Here is a 15,401-nt window from a genome sequence, read left to right as displayed (position 1 = left end):
GGGAAAGTGTGTATGCTCTATTACAAGAGAAAACTAAATTTAAATTCTTGCAGATAGTCAACCAAAGTTCTGCACCAGTAAAAACTTGAATCCTACGGTCTGTGATTCCGTAACCTTCTTAACCATGTAATCCTGTACGCACTTACCTGGAAGTCCAGTTGAACTCAATAGCAATGACTCCTGAGTAAATACAGGTCTTGTTCTTCACCTCAGGCAGCAGAATGTCTTGGGGTGGCCCTGAGAAGATCATGATGAATGGGTTTGCTGGAGGGAGTGGAGGAAAGGGGGGATCCTCAAAAACTGGTTGAAGGGGCCTTCCGTGAGCAAAGCCCTTCCTCACACAGAAGGTCCCTTCCTGTCATGCATCCACTGGAGAAATCCTCCTCAGAGGAAGAACTAGAACTCCCAGACATCAAAAACACCCCAGAACAGCCAATGTTAGAAGATCAGGAAGAGCCTGTGCTCTCAGGCGAGACAGCCCCATCCCTGCAAGGGTCATGGGCCTCCACCTTTGAGGCAGAAGCTGAGCAACCTCCTGGTCCCAGGAGAGTTGTCACCTCAAGAGACAGGCCAGTAGAGTTTGACCAGTAAAACTGTGCTTGACTCTTCTCTATTGTATTCAATTTTGTGTTTTGGGTAGCAGAGTACTGAAACTAGTTGGAGCAGGACACTTCCGCTTGTGGAAGGCAGATCCTGGATCCAGCCCAAGCTTAGAGAGCAGCGAGTTTGCCATTGGCAGAAAATGGGTGGAGGAAAGAATAGGTCACATATAGCTCCCTCCATTAACTGAATCCAGATTGCTTGGCAGTAGCACCTGCTTGTTTCTGCTCAAACTTGCTGTTACAGGAACACTGATGACTCTGTAAAAACATGGAACTGTTCTACCCAGCCATTTGCATAACCCAAGTGAAAGCCCCTGGAAGGAGGAAGGGGGGAATAGCTTAATTTCCAATGAAATGTCTTTGCTAGGGGAGATGTGGTGGGCAGGAGAGCTCCAGGCCAAAAGAATGGTGGTAAAATTGTAGCGGTTCTCTTTGAATTCAGCCACTCTTAGTCCTCCCTGGACACCAGTTCTCCGGTCCTAAATTAGAAGCAGCATGAGTCACTTTTTCTACCCACCCCCTTTCATTCCAAGTCAGCGTTTACTGCCCATTCATTTTTCCACTACATCATATTCGCCAGACGACATACTTTTTGTTACGGCTAGAGAGGTAAAATAATGAACAATGAAATCACACAGAAGTATAAATCTGGCTTGCTCAATTACATTTCTTGTGCTGTGTGCTGAGAGTGGAACAGTTTTCTTAAGGCCAAGGTAACCTTCTGTTTTATTTGAGGTTCTCATTGTTTTGCCACCTGCTCAATAGGAGCATATTTTCACACCATATAAACATGGTTATTTTCTCATAAGACATAGGTAGTCATGGCAGTTGTCCCAGCGTAGAAGAATGTAAGGGCTGCCTTGTTAGATCCCTCTGGTCTAGCATTGTGGTCAGCCAGATGCCCCAAAGAAGGTCACAAACAGAGCAGGTTCGGGATTGGGTTTTCACCCTGATCCTACCAAATCAGGAAAAATGGAATGGTAAAGCCTGTTCTCACAAGAGATCTGCATGTTCATTGGATCACCAACAGTGCCTTCCAGATGTTTTGGAACAAAATTTCAATCATCCCCCAGTCAACATGGCCAATGGTCCGAAATTGTACATGTTGTAGAACATCTGGAGGCTACCAGGTTGCTTCCCCTGTTCCTCTTTCCAGCTGTGGAGTTCCCTTGCTGACATCCTCATTCATCCACATTATAGTTTGCAAGTTCAGACTCAATAATAACACTGATCTTCTATCTACAATGGTTAAACAGGTGAGTAAATAACTAGTTAAGTATCCAGCCAACCCATTCTGCTCATGAAGGACTGGGCCTATTCCTGCACTGAACACACACATACACACACTTATTCATTCATTTTTTGCCTACTTTTATTCAGATCTACAGTCCCATCATGCATTCTGAAGCACCTCCTGCCGACAGCATTGATGTTTATTCCTGCTGGTCTTTGGCTGCTGTCAGCCTTCGTTTTGGAGACGTAGTGAAGCATTAATGCTTATCTTTGATGTGTGAACTGTGTTTTGTTTGGGTTTTTTTTTTAATCCTGTACATACAAAGGCTGGGGCCATCAGAATTCACCCCAAAGTACTAAAACAACATGGCCATTGTCTAAAGAATGGACTGGTCCCATTTGCATCAGATGTATAAGAAATAATACAACAGGAAATTATGCATAGTTAACTTGAGAGTCAGACAGTTGAATTTATTAGGATTTCTGAGTTAACATGCGTAGGATTGTGTTGTACATATGGGGCTTTCAGGGAGTGAAAGAAGTTATTACTCTATCTCTGAAAATTCAGGTGAAAACTTCCACTTTGTGGGGCGTGTTTTTGAACACTTTTATGGGAGCTGTCTCTTAGGAGAGTCCAAAATATGATTAGTTTTCAGGGGTAGGCAAACCGAAGTCCTGCAGATGTTTGGGACTACAACTCCCACATTCCCCTTGTGGCTGGGGCTGGTGGGCCCTCTGGTTCAAAACATCTGGAAGGCATCAGATTGCCTACTCCTGCTTTAAACCTGTTGGAAGTCAGAGCCCTGTCTATCACCCCTTTGCCCTGATTTTACTCTGAAACAACTAATCAAAACGTTTTGCTCTTACTGGTCTGGACAGGGATAACCTAGCTTCAGTTGTCCATACTTTGGTAACTTCCAAATTAGATTACTGCAATGCTCCCTACATGGGGCAGCCTTTGAAGATGGTCCGGAAGCTCCAGCTTGTGCAAAATGCAGCGGCCAGATTGATAGCTGGAACAGGGAGGTTTGAGCATATAACACCAATTCTGGCCCACTTGCATTGGCTGCCTATATGTTTCCGAGACCAATTCAAGGTGCTGGTTTTAACCTATAAAGCCCTACATGGCTTGGGACCGCAGTACCTGATGGAACGCCTCTCCTGACATGAACCTACCCGTACACTGCCCTCAACATCTAAGGTCCTCCTCCGAGTGCCTACTCCAAGGGAAGCTCGGAGGATGGCAACAAGGGAGAGGGCCTTTTCAGTGGTTGCCCCCAACTGTGGAATGATCTCCCAGATGAAGCTCGCCTGGCACCAACATTGTTATCTTTTCGGCGTCAGGTCAAGACTTTTCTCTTCTCCCAGGCATTTTAACAGCATTTAACAAGGTTAAGTTTGTTTTTAATGGAGCCCAGAATTGTTGTTTTTAAATGGATACTGTTGTTTTTATACTGTTTTTATGCTTTTGATGGTTTTTAAATTTTGTATACTTTTAACGTTTACCATTTTTAATTGTTGTAAACCGCCCAGAGAGCTTCGGTTGTGGGGCGGTATATAAATGTAATAAAATAAATAAATAAATAAAATTTAAAACCCAAACTGGAGAATCATTTTTCAATCCATGGCAGAGCCAAATCTCGTCAAATAATAAAGAGAGACGAATCCCGCTCACAATCTGACAAACAATAAGAAAAAGAGGTGGAGAAAAGGAGTCAAAGAAGGAGGGGCCAAGTGATCTTAACTTGGGAAGGTAATTTAAAAGGCGGTTTCCCAGGCACTCTTTAAAAATGCATAGAGGTGAGCAACGGATATATTAGTCTCTTACTATTGAGTGGTTTAATAGTCCATAATGCTTTTCATGTGTGTGACTGCAGTGCCTTTTCAAAAGACAATTCTTAGCACATATAGTCGTGTACGTACAAGGATACAGCATAAAATAATGTAATTTCTGCTGCCTTGAGCAATTTTGCATTGGAAAGCTAACCTATAAATAATACTGCAAATAGATAAGAAGCCATCCAAAGGTACGTGGCTATTCTTCAGGCTTCACTTTAGGCAAAAGATTTTTCTAGATTAACTATCCTCCACCACTAGGTGGCATCGTGGGTACTGAGCTGTCATTTCCCATTTGTCATTTCATGCTGCTTGTGTGACTGGCATAAATAGTTCCATTAAGTGGATTCAATAAGGAATGCAATCCTATTGGATCCATATAAGGGGATACTCAGCCTTCATCAAAGCGAAGAGACTAAGCAGGTACAGAGTGGTATCCTCCAGTTCCTTAGCAAAAGAAAAATCAGTGGGCCCCAAGTGTTATCACGGATCCTCCATTCCTTCCCCACCTGTGCTCCGGTTGCCATCATTTTCCAGTCCACCTCCCCAATTGCATAGCATCCAACATTTGATCGAAGAAAATGGTTTCATGCTATTTTACACAATTAACCAAGGGGAACAAATATAACAATTTGGCCACGATTACCAAAGGAAAGACTGTTTCCAATGATATCTTCCAAACGCACATTTATTTTCAATCCTCAAAGCACATTTTCATATGTGACTCTAACCAACCTACTCAATGCTAAAATATTCAGAATGCAAATATATATATATATAAACTGAATATCCAAAGGAAATCATCAAAATGCGTCCAGACATGTGCAGAATTGGAATAAGTGCCACAACCAGTATGCCCATCTATGAAGAGTTTCCGTGAGGGTAGACGTCAAGAGTCTGGCACCTAGCAGAATCCCTGTGGCTGGTTTGGTCTGGCTATGTACACCACTTGCTGGGGAATATAGGTGAGAGGGTGCTGTCAGGGCCAGTGCCAGACTATTTTGCGCCCTAGGCAAGGTGAGCTACTTTCACCCCCACCCCCCCAAAAAATGCTAACTTTGATTTTTAAGGACATATGTTTCCTGGAAAAAATAAGCACAAAACTTGAAACTGCTAAATTTATTTTAAAGTGCAAGAAATACGTCATGCCAATTTTAGCAAACAAATTGGAAAGGAACGTCTATGGGTCTAAAATGCATTATTTAATAGGAATATCACCTCCAAATCATCCCCCCCCCAACTGACACGCGCACACACACATACACTCAGCATCATTCACTCCAAAAAAACACACGCATGAACACATGCATTCACTCAAAGACCCCATGCACCCCATTCACCCATACATTCTCTCTCTCTCTCTTCCAGGCGCGTTCCGGAAGTCCGAACGTGGAGCCGCCCCACCCCCACCCCAGCGTCCCTGGCTTCGCTTCAGTTGGGCAGGCGTGGAGCGCCATCTCACCCTCCCAGGCCCAGCTGAATCCTTGGGCCGGGCCCGCTCACATCCAACGTGCGTAAGTGCTGCGCTGTGCCCAGCGCCCCTCTTAGCTTGGTGCTCTAGGTGGCCGCCTGAGTGGCCTCTATGGTAGCACCGGCCCTGGGTGCTGTTGCACCTGTGTCCTGCTTGTGGGTTTCCCATGAAAGCTGGTTGACAATTGTGTGAACAGAATGCTAAACCAGATGGACCCTTGGTCTGATCCAGCAGGGCTCTTCTTCTGTTCCTGCCTGAATGGGAAGTCTGTGTGTGAGTGAATGAAGACAAAGTTAATGTTTAATTTAATTTATAATACTTCTGCACCGCCCAATAGCTGAAGCTCTCTGTGTAGTTTATAAAGATTAAAAACCTTAGAAATACAATCTTATACTATGTATGAGGTTATATTTTTAGGGGTTTTAACTGTTTACATACAAACCTATAAACAGACAGCACTAATCCATGCACACACCCCTATTGCAATTTTATGTAATCAACAAACAGGACTTTCAGACAAGGGGGAAATCGTGTTTCCGTACCATGGTTTTCTACTTCCTGCTTCTCTACCGCATTTGAAATAAGCTGAATTATACAGGAAGAGAGCAACAACCATGTGGTCTATAATGGTAAACCTCCCAGCCCATATAGTTCAATGGGACAGCACCCTCTAGTGGGTGTTTTATAGCGCAACTTCAACAGCACACAGCAGAAAATCCTGACAAATCCCAACCTATTTCAGAAGTTTCGGGTTTTCTGAGATTTATCTTTTTACGGGAAAAGAAGCAAGAGCAGGAGGCTCAAAATGGCCTGCAAACATCCATGAGTGGCCAGTCATGAGTGTGCTATAAATCCCTTGTTTAAAGAAGCCCAATAAGAAAAATCCAGGACCTGATTAAAACCATGCTGCCATATGGCTGACAGAAGAGGAATGTCTTAACCTGGCACCAAAAGGATAACTGTGTTGGCGCCAGGCAAGCCTCATTGGGGAGATAGTTCCATATTGGGGGGGGGCACCACCGAGAAGGCCCTCTCCCTTATTGTCACCTTCCGAGCTTGCCTCAGAGGAGGCACCTGGTGAAGGTCCTTACATCATGACCATAGTAAATGGGTGGGTTCATGCTGGGAAAGGCACTCCATCAAGTATTGCGGTCCCAAACCATGCAAGGCTTATAGTAAAAAAAATGCTGCTGTGCCTAAGGGAGCACAAGCTACTTTGCCAGCCACCTGCCCCTATATACCATGCTCTGGGCAGGTGGGGAGTCCTTTTTTTCAGTCCAAGGCATTGGTGGGTCAAAGCCCAAATCCTTCTCCACAACACTGGCTCTGTAAGCACTAATGTCTGCAGTGTGGACAGGAAAGTACAAGTAGAGGCCTAGAGAGTGTTTATGGCCCTTTCTACACCATCATTTTTGGGAGGGATCATCGTGGGATCATCCCTGTGTGTCCAAATGACGAACAGGGGATCCCGGGATCAGGGAGGGATGATCCCTCCATTTCCCTGGGATAACTGACACCTCAGTTATCCCAGTTTTAAATGCAGTCCGGGGACAGTCCCAAGGACCATGGGTGGTGTGGGCGGCCATCCCGGCTTCTTCCCTCTTCCCTGCGAGTAGTGTGGGTCATCAGAGGGAAGGAGACGGGACGAGAGGAGTCCAGGGCCATCGGGGGTGGGGTGGGGAGCAGGGTCGGGGCTTTTTTTTACCTTTTAATTTTCGCTGGAGCGTGAGTGCGCTCCAGCTCTGTTCCTTTAAAAAAATGGCCGCCTCCACTCACACAGCATCCCCCGTCCCATCCCAGATGTCATGCTGGCCATTTGGACAAGGGGGACGATCCCGGAAGAAGTTAAGTCCGGGATCGCCTCTTCCTCCCTCCCTCTTACACCCATAGGTGTAGAAAAGGCCAAAGCCACAAATGTTTGTGGACTACAGAGGTTGGATGCAAAGAGGAAGAACATGTGTCCTCCTAGGAAACAGCCCTGTAGAGCATGCAAATATGTGGCAGACACAGCCCCTACATACATCAAATCTCATACTAAGTAATGTTTACAATTCCATTCCAGCAAAACAGTCCCATGTATGAATAAGCCATATGAGTCATGGCCGAAAACATCTGTTCAATGACAAATCTACCCTGACAATCCCATTAATAGGATTAAGGTTCATTAAGGACATGTTTTGTCACAGAAGTCTGCCCCAAATACCCCAGGAGCTTTTAAGTCTTGCACCAAAACCTGAGACCTCTTACATATTAAAATATTAAGTATAATTTTGGATAGCAATCTAAAATGTTTATGAGGTGCCACTGCAACTGGAGTGCACTGTATCTGTTCACCAGACGGCCCAATATATGTATTTATTACATTTGTATCCCATCTTTTTTCTATGAAATCCAAGGTAGTGTAATTTTTATCCTTACTACAACCTGATAGGTAGGTTAGGAGTTTTATGATAGTGTGAGGATTTTAGACCACATCTCTCTGGCCCACATTCAATATGCTTGAATACGACAATGGAACCAGTTTCCTAGGGAGGTGATGGGCTCTCCCACACTAGAGGCATTCAAGCTGGACAACCATCTTTCAGATATGCTTTAAGATGGATTCTTGCACTGAGCAGGTGGTTGGACTCGATGGCTTTGTAGGCCCCTTCCAACTCTACCATTCTATGATTCTATGCTATGTACTCTGCCACTTGATATACAAGTCAAACTTTGCCTGTATCTTCCATTCAAGCCATTACCACTGGATTCCTGTATTAATTGTATTAAGGACGTTGATGGTATCTGAAGTTAACTGGATTTTGGTGCCAAATTCTGGAGTCTGGGTCCACCAGATTTATTCCAAAACTAGTTTCAGTAAGGGCTTCTCCACATTGAAGCCCAAATCCCACACCCTTACCAGGGCTTTGTCTTCTGGAGTCTTTGCAAGATTATGGACAGGTCTGTACCAAGCAGGACAGAACACTTTGAAAGTAGTTTGAAAATGGTATATGGAATGTGTCATGGGCCCCAACAGTTGTCAATGTTGTTATAAACTGTTATAAAGCAGCAATGTAGATCCTGTGTATGATCAGCTTCCCCCCTCCCCTTTGGGGAGGGCCGCTTGCTTTGTGGACATGTTTTATATGTTCCATTTATACAGCCAGTAGATGCTGCTGCAATATTACATGATTCCAGAAATACTAGGGTGACGATATTTTGGAAACCAAAAAGGTGGACAACATGGCCGCCCTCAGGGGGCGTGCCTACCAACATGTCTAGCCCCAAGGGGCTAGAACATGGCCTTGGTCACATGTCTGATTTCACAGCACACAATTAGGACAAACCTATTCTACGTAACATCTTAATGTTAAAATCACTGAAATGAAGAACAAGTGAGACATTCAATGTATCTGAAATTAATTTCACTCACTCCTACTTTTGTAAATTTTGCTAAACTTTGAAGCTTTTGCTATACTCTGGATCATGCAACCAGCAAGTGTTCTCCAGAAAGATAGTTTCAGAGCAAACAAGTCAAGCAAAGCCACTCTGTGCTGGGACAGAACAATTCTGGGACATGACAATACTTTCCAATCAACCAGACATAACAGTCATAAACGAACAAACAAAACTATACAACTGCCTCATTGACACAGCAATACCTAATGACAAAAAGAAAAGAGAGAAAAACATACACCACTAGCTATGGAAATTAAAGAACTGTGGCAGCAGGAAAAAGTTACAATTTTTTGGTTAATTACATCAGTCACCAGCATCACATCAAAAAATTTTTTTACAAAAATTCAGAAACTAGGCTAACAGGCATACTTAAAACATGTTCGATAGTCAGGAAATAATAATGGCAACCCTGTTAATTTTTTTTACGATTTTTTTTTTAAGAAGGAAGGATAAACAAGGTGTAAATAGTTTGGGAACAACTTACTTGAAGGATTGTCTTCACTCCTACCAACCTGATGGCACTTCAAATTCAATAAGAGAGGCCCTCCTCATTTGACCACCTGTGAGAGTGGTTAGGTGAGTAATCACATGTGAGAGGGCCTTCTCAGCAGTGGCCACACGCCTCTAGAATAAGTTGCTATCAGGCAACCGCCAATCTCCATCATTGCAGGCTCTTAAAAAGGCCTTGAAAACATATTTATGCTAGTCTTCTCCTGATATGATTGCTGTTTGTGTTGCTGTATTTATTGCTAGCTTTGTTGTTGATTTTTATTGCTGTTTTCATTTTGTTCTTACTGTTTAAATGTGTTTTTGTCGTTCTTAATATCCTATCAGTTTTATGTGTTTTATTGGTGTATACTACCTTTGGGGGGTGGGGGTGGCGGCTTCTAGCCTGAAAGGTGGCCAAAGGATATGTAATTTTTTTTAAAAAAAAAACAACCGCTGGAGATGCTAGGAAATTTCACAGAGGGTCCAGGTAATGTTGAGGACTTTCAGATGGGGAAGGGGGGAATCACACTTCCTTACTGTGGCTCTTCTTCCTGGTTCACTTCCGTGTTTAAAACTAGCAGAATTACAAAGAGAAGAGAACAGCAACCACATAGCCTGTACATTTCAATGAGACAATGCCCTCTAGTGGGCATTTTATACCGCAACCTCGCCTGCACATGGCAGGAAATCCTGACAAACCGGACATATCTCAGAAGGGTCAGATTTTCTGAGGTTTATTTTGTGAAGCTAAAACAGGGAAAAGGAACAGGAGACACACAGGGGGCTCACGTCATTGTCAAAATGACCCGCGAACATCCGTGAGGGGCCAGTCATGAGCGTGCCGTGAAACGCTCATGTAAAGAATCCCGTTGTCTTCAATGTGTAGCCCTTCTGCATTTTCTCACTGCATCTTCCATCTTTTTTTCTTCCCAGAAAAAAAATCTGGGAAAGAAGAAAAAATGGAATAGCTGCACGAAGCCGTTTGACTGCTGGTGACAGGAGCCTTCCGTCCGGAAGCAACTTTTAAATCCATTCAACCCCCGACCCTGCTGTGCAGGGAATGTGTAGAGCCGGAATCCTCATGGCCAGCTGCATCCAAAGGGACGCTGCACCAAATGCGGACTTTGAGGACGTTTTTGAAGGAAGAGAGGAAGGGGGCAGTTTAGAAGAGCTGGTTATGCTTAGTAACCACAGAATAGTGGGAAATATGATTAATTCTGCCCAAATATACTAATACTGCCAAAAAGAAAAAGATAGAAAAGGGCAGGGGGAACAAGTATCGCTTTGAGAAGGGCAAAACAGGCAGGGATGTATAAGAAAGCAGGGACCTATCACCCCACCACCACCAATTATCTGTAAGTTTTTGCTCTGGCCCCCGTCTATACAACAGCGGGATTGCTTCTCATTTAATTTTAACCTGAATTTTAGTTGATTCGAATCTAGCCAATGAGCGTCACACTGCAGAAGCAACAGCGATTTCTCTCCTGAATTTATTTATTTTTGTAGTGCAGTTATTAATGCGCACATGCGCACATACACACATACAAGGCTATGGATTATAGACGAGGCAAGCTATAAATGTTATCTGCAGAGCTTTGCAGATTCATAGAAGAGGAAATGCGAGTGGGAAAAGGAACGAGGCAGCAGAAGAGGATGCGAGCGGGGGACTGACAGGTCTCCTCTCTCTCTCTGCTGTTTCCCCGTTCTTTGTTTTCATTTGAAAAGCTCCATCTTAATTCAACATTAAATTGGCGGGAAGGAACGAGGCAGCCAGAGGACGCGATAGGGTTGAAGGCGGGAAATCCACACAGAGGAGGGCCAGGATCTCTTCTCAATCCTCCCAGAGTGCAGGACACGGAATAACGGGCTCAAGTTAAAGGAAGCCAGATTCCAGCTGGACATCAGGAAAAACTTCCTGTTAGAGCAGTATGACAATGGAACCAGTTACCTAGGGAGATTGTGGGCTCTCCCACACTAGAGGCATTCAAGAGGCAGCTGGACAACCATCTGTCAGGGATGCTTTGGCGTGGATTCCTGCATTGAGCAGGGGGTTGGACTCGATGGCCTTGTAGGCCCCTTCCAACTCTGCTATTCTATGATTCTATGAAATCAGCCAATCACTTTGTCCTGCCCTCAAAGTTACGCACACATGTCAAGGACACATAATGATGCGGTGCAAACTCGAACATTGATCAAAAGTCACGGTAAATCGCAAATGCGAATATGTGCATTATTTATTTATTTATTACAGTTATATACCGCCCCACAGCCGAAGCTCTCTGGGCGGTTTACAACAATTAAAAATAGTAAACATTAAAAGTATACAAAAATTTAAAAAACATAAAAACAGTATAAAAACAACAGTATCCATTTAAAAACAACAATTCTGGGGTCCATTAAAAACAAACTTAACCTTGTTAAATGCTGTTAAAATGCCTGGGAGAAGAGAAAAGTCTTGACCTGACGCCGAAAAGATAACAATGTTGGCGCCAGGCGAGCCTCATCAGGGAGATCATTCCACAGTCCGGGGGCCACCACTGAAAAGGCCCTCTCCCTTGTTGCCATCCTCCGAGCTTCCTTCGGAGTAGGCACTCGGAGGAGGACCTTAGAAGTTGAGCGCAGTGTACGGGTAGGTTCATGTCAGGAGAGGCGTTCCATCAGGTATTGTGGTCCCAAGCCATGTAGGGCTTTATAGGTGTGTTATTGCGTAACACACACACACACTCCGGCACATTTAGGTCAGGCTAGACAAGCCCCTGCTCTTATAAAGCAGGGGAAGGAATCCTGTGACCTTCAGCCTAATTTCAAAAGCCATCTGCAAGCTGTCAGTCCTGGCCTCTGAGGAGAGCCATCTGTCGTCCCCCCATCCCCCCACCGTGGGGTCAAAAAAAGGAGAGGGAGAAGGGTGTGTGAATGGAGAAGGAGAGAGGTGTCAAGACGGTAGGCATGGTGGGGCACCTGCTGATACCTCACCCCCCAGCAGGGACCCACTGACAAAAATTGCTCCTCCTCTTCACCATTGCCAGTGGCATTGTTTGCCTGCCTCTCGCTCCGGCCCAGATGATGGTGACGGTGAGAAGGAGGAGCAGGAGATGCCCCCTGCCTGCTTGCTCCCTGTCAATCAAGGCAATGGTTACCATGACGAGAGAGAGGTTGAGGAGTGAGAGAAACTGGTGCGGTGAGAAGGTAGACTCACTGAGGGAGGGAGAGGCCTAGAGAGAGAAGGTGGACCTGACAGAGGTGTACCAAATCATGCATGGTGTGGAGAATGTGGAGAGGGAGACATTTTTCTCCCTCTCTCAAAATACTAGAACCCAATGGGGTCAAACCATGAAGCTGATTGGTGGGAGATTCAGGACAAATAGAAGGAAGTACATCTTCACACAGTGCATAGTTAGGGTCATGAGACTTGGCATGATGGTAACTCTTAGGAAGGGCTTTAGTCATACCAAATTTGAAACAGATCCGTTCATCCATTGATTTTTTAGGATTTTTTTAATAATTGAGATTTTAAAATTATTATTTTTAAAATCGTCATTTTTAAAGATAAAGAGATGAAACTTCGCACCATGATATGTTTTAGGTAGAGCTTTAGCCATACCAAATTTGTAACAGATTCGTTCATCCATTGATTTTTTAGGATTTTTTTAATAATTGAGGTTTTAAAATTATTATTTTTAAAATTGTCATTTTTAAAGATAAAGAGATGAAACTTTGCACCATGGTAGGTTTTAGGTAGAGCTTTAGCCATATCAAATTTGAAACAGATCTGTTCATCCATTGATTTTTTAGGAATTTTTTAATAATTGAGATTTTAAAATTATTATTTTTAAAATCGTCATTTTTAAAGATAAAGAGATGAAACTTCGCACCATGATAGGTTTTAGGTAGAGCTTTAGCCATACCAAATTTGTAACAGATCCGTTCATCCATTGATTTTTTAAGGAATTTTTTAATAATTGAGGTTTTAAAATTATTTTGTAGAACAGATTTGTCTTAAATATGTGCTGTAAAATCAGACATGTGACCAAGGCTATGTTCAGGTGGGCACGCCCCCTTAGGGGACAACCAAGTTGTCCTCCTTTTTGGTTTCCAAAATATGGTCACCCTAGCATAGTTAAATTATGGAACTCACTACCACAAGATGTAGTGATGCCCACCAATTTGGATGGCTTTAAAATGGGGGTGGGTGGATCCATTCCTGGAGGAGAAGGCGATCAATGGCTTCTAGCCCTGATGGTTGTGTGCTACCTCCAAAACTTGAGGCAGTAAGCCTGTGCACACCAGTTGCTGAGGAACATGGGTGGGAAGGTGCTGTCGCTGGCTGACAGCTGGTTGGCCACTGTGAGAACAGACTGCTGGATTAGATGGACCCTCGGTCTGTTCCAGCAGGGTTCTTCTTATGTTCTTATGACTCTTGCCCAGCACACCACTGGCTCTGGCCACTACCCACCACTGCCACACACAGCCCTCAGCAGATTGTCCTTGAAGGAATGTGGCCCACAACAGAAAGAAGCTGTCTCCGCCCTTCTCATAAATTGTGCCAGGTTTGGCTAAAGCAGCTTTCAGATAACATGGCGTAAGTGGGTTTGAAATGTGCAGTAATTACTTCTTGTATCCTGCTTCTTCATTACTCCATTTCAATCTATAGCGTCTGGTTTGCAATAGATGCAAGATGCCAGAGGCTTAACTCCCTTCCCTGCAGCCTGAGAAAAAGAGTTCCCAGACCTGCACTTTGGCAAAATGAATGTTACAAGGCCTGACAGCTCCCGTGAAGGTTTTCCCTTAGCGTTTCTGTAAGTTGAGCCTTAATAAGGTGCTTGTCTGTGGGCCTAAGGTTAACGCTTTTATCCCTGTTGTTCCATAGCCTCAGTGATTGTAACCCTACGCAATTATGAATGAAATACCCCGAGGAGGAAATAATTGGTTACCTGAGGACATTTCTGAATGTGTCACATTCCCTGTGGATTGCTAATTTGATTATTGCAGCTTAATTTATACAGAAACTATAAAGAATGCAGAGAAACTTCCGGGACTTTCATGAAGCCATCACTTCAGATAAATACCATAATGCTTTTTCTTCTTCTTTTTTAAACTGTGCAGGAAAAACGTCAGTAACAAACTTCTAACATTTCTCTTCCACGGATAGTTTGAAGTATTATAAAACCTTACTTCATTTTTTTTCTTTGTTGTTGCCCTGCATTTAATCTTGGATGCTGCTTTGAGAGGGTCCTCTTTACCTTTCAAGGCAGCCTAAAAATAGTTTAACTAACCAAGGATGTTAACTAACCTAGCGACTGCACCCAGCTGGAGCCGGCAGCGTGGGAAGACCGGTGGAGGCAATTTAAGCCTCCATGACCTCAGTCTTTGGCAATTTTAGCTAGATGGGCTTTTTAGCCTGTCTAGCGAGGGCACTTCGGAGGGAGAGGGAAGAAGAGGCTCAGGGTAACTCGTATCCTGGCCTCTCCAGTCTCCTCCCCGCCCTGCCCACCGGAATGCCCCTTTCCTCCTCCTCTGAAGTTGCTTTTGTGACCTTGAAGGGCAGACAGTGCAGTTCTTTCCACACCGGCTGTGCGTGGGCAGGGCAGGGCAGGGGGGACCAGATCTCCAGCTCCTGCTTCTGAGGTCATCGTACTGTCTCTGACCTCAGAAGGGTTTTCCTAGTTCAAGAGCATCCTATTGCCCCTGGGAGGCTCTCAAACAAAATAATCCATTATTTGAACAAAGGCATCTTGAGTTGGGTTTTGACTTGATCTTATTAAGCATTGCTGTTTGCAACGAGGGGGCATTGGTTGGATGCTGACATGGAATTATAATATCTGACACCACAGCTCTGTATATTCCCTGATTCTGCTCAAATGCAGAAAATAATAATAATAATAATAATAATAATAATAATAATAATAATAATTTACTTGTTATTGAATGCCACACTAGAGGCCTTCAAGAGGCAGCTGGACAACCATCTGTCAGGGATGCTTTAGGGTGGATTCCTGCATTGAGCAGGGGGTTGGACTTGATGGCCTTGTAGGCACCTTCCAACTCTGCTATTCTATGATTCTATGATTCTACCCGCCTCTCCCTCCAAATCGAGGTGGGGTACAACACAAATGCAAATGACATAAAATACATATAATTAAAACATTCAAAACTAATACATCATTAAAAGGCATCTTAAAATTCAACTGGGTAGGCCTGCTGGAAGAGATCAGTCTTTATAGCTTTCTTAAAAAGCCATGAATCTAGTGTGGCAGAATTTTCAGAATATCATCTCTGGATATTCCCTCCAAACACACACACACAGAGAGAGAGAGAGAGAGAGAGAGAGAGAG

General features: G+C 43.9%; 1 protein-coding gene across 1 annotated transcript in view; it reads right to left on the bottom strand.

Annotated features, from left to right (window-relative positions):
• The window catches only part of CPLX4 (complexin 4), a 30,240-nt gene that overhangs the window by 391 nt on the left and 14,448 nt on the right, over nt 1-15,401 (bottom strand). The gene's annotated exons all lie outside the window — the stretch shown is intronic.

This window comes from Elgaria multicarinata, chromosome 6 (assembly GCF_023053635.1).
Source record: "Elgaria multicarinata webbii isolate HBS135686 ecotype San Diego chromosome 6, rElgMul1.1.pri, whole genome shotgun sequence".
Taxonomy (NCBI): domain Eukaryota; kingdom Metazoa; phylum Chordata; class Lepidosauria; order Squamata; family Anguidae; genus Elgaria; species Elgaria multicarinata.
This window is presented reverse-complemented; position numbering and strand designations above follow the sequence as displayed.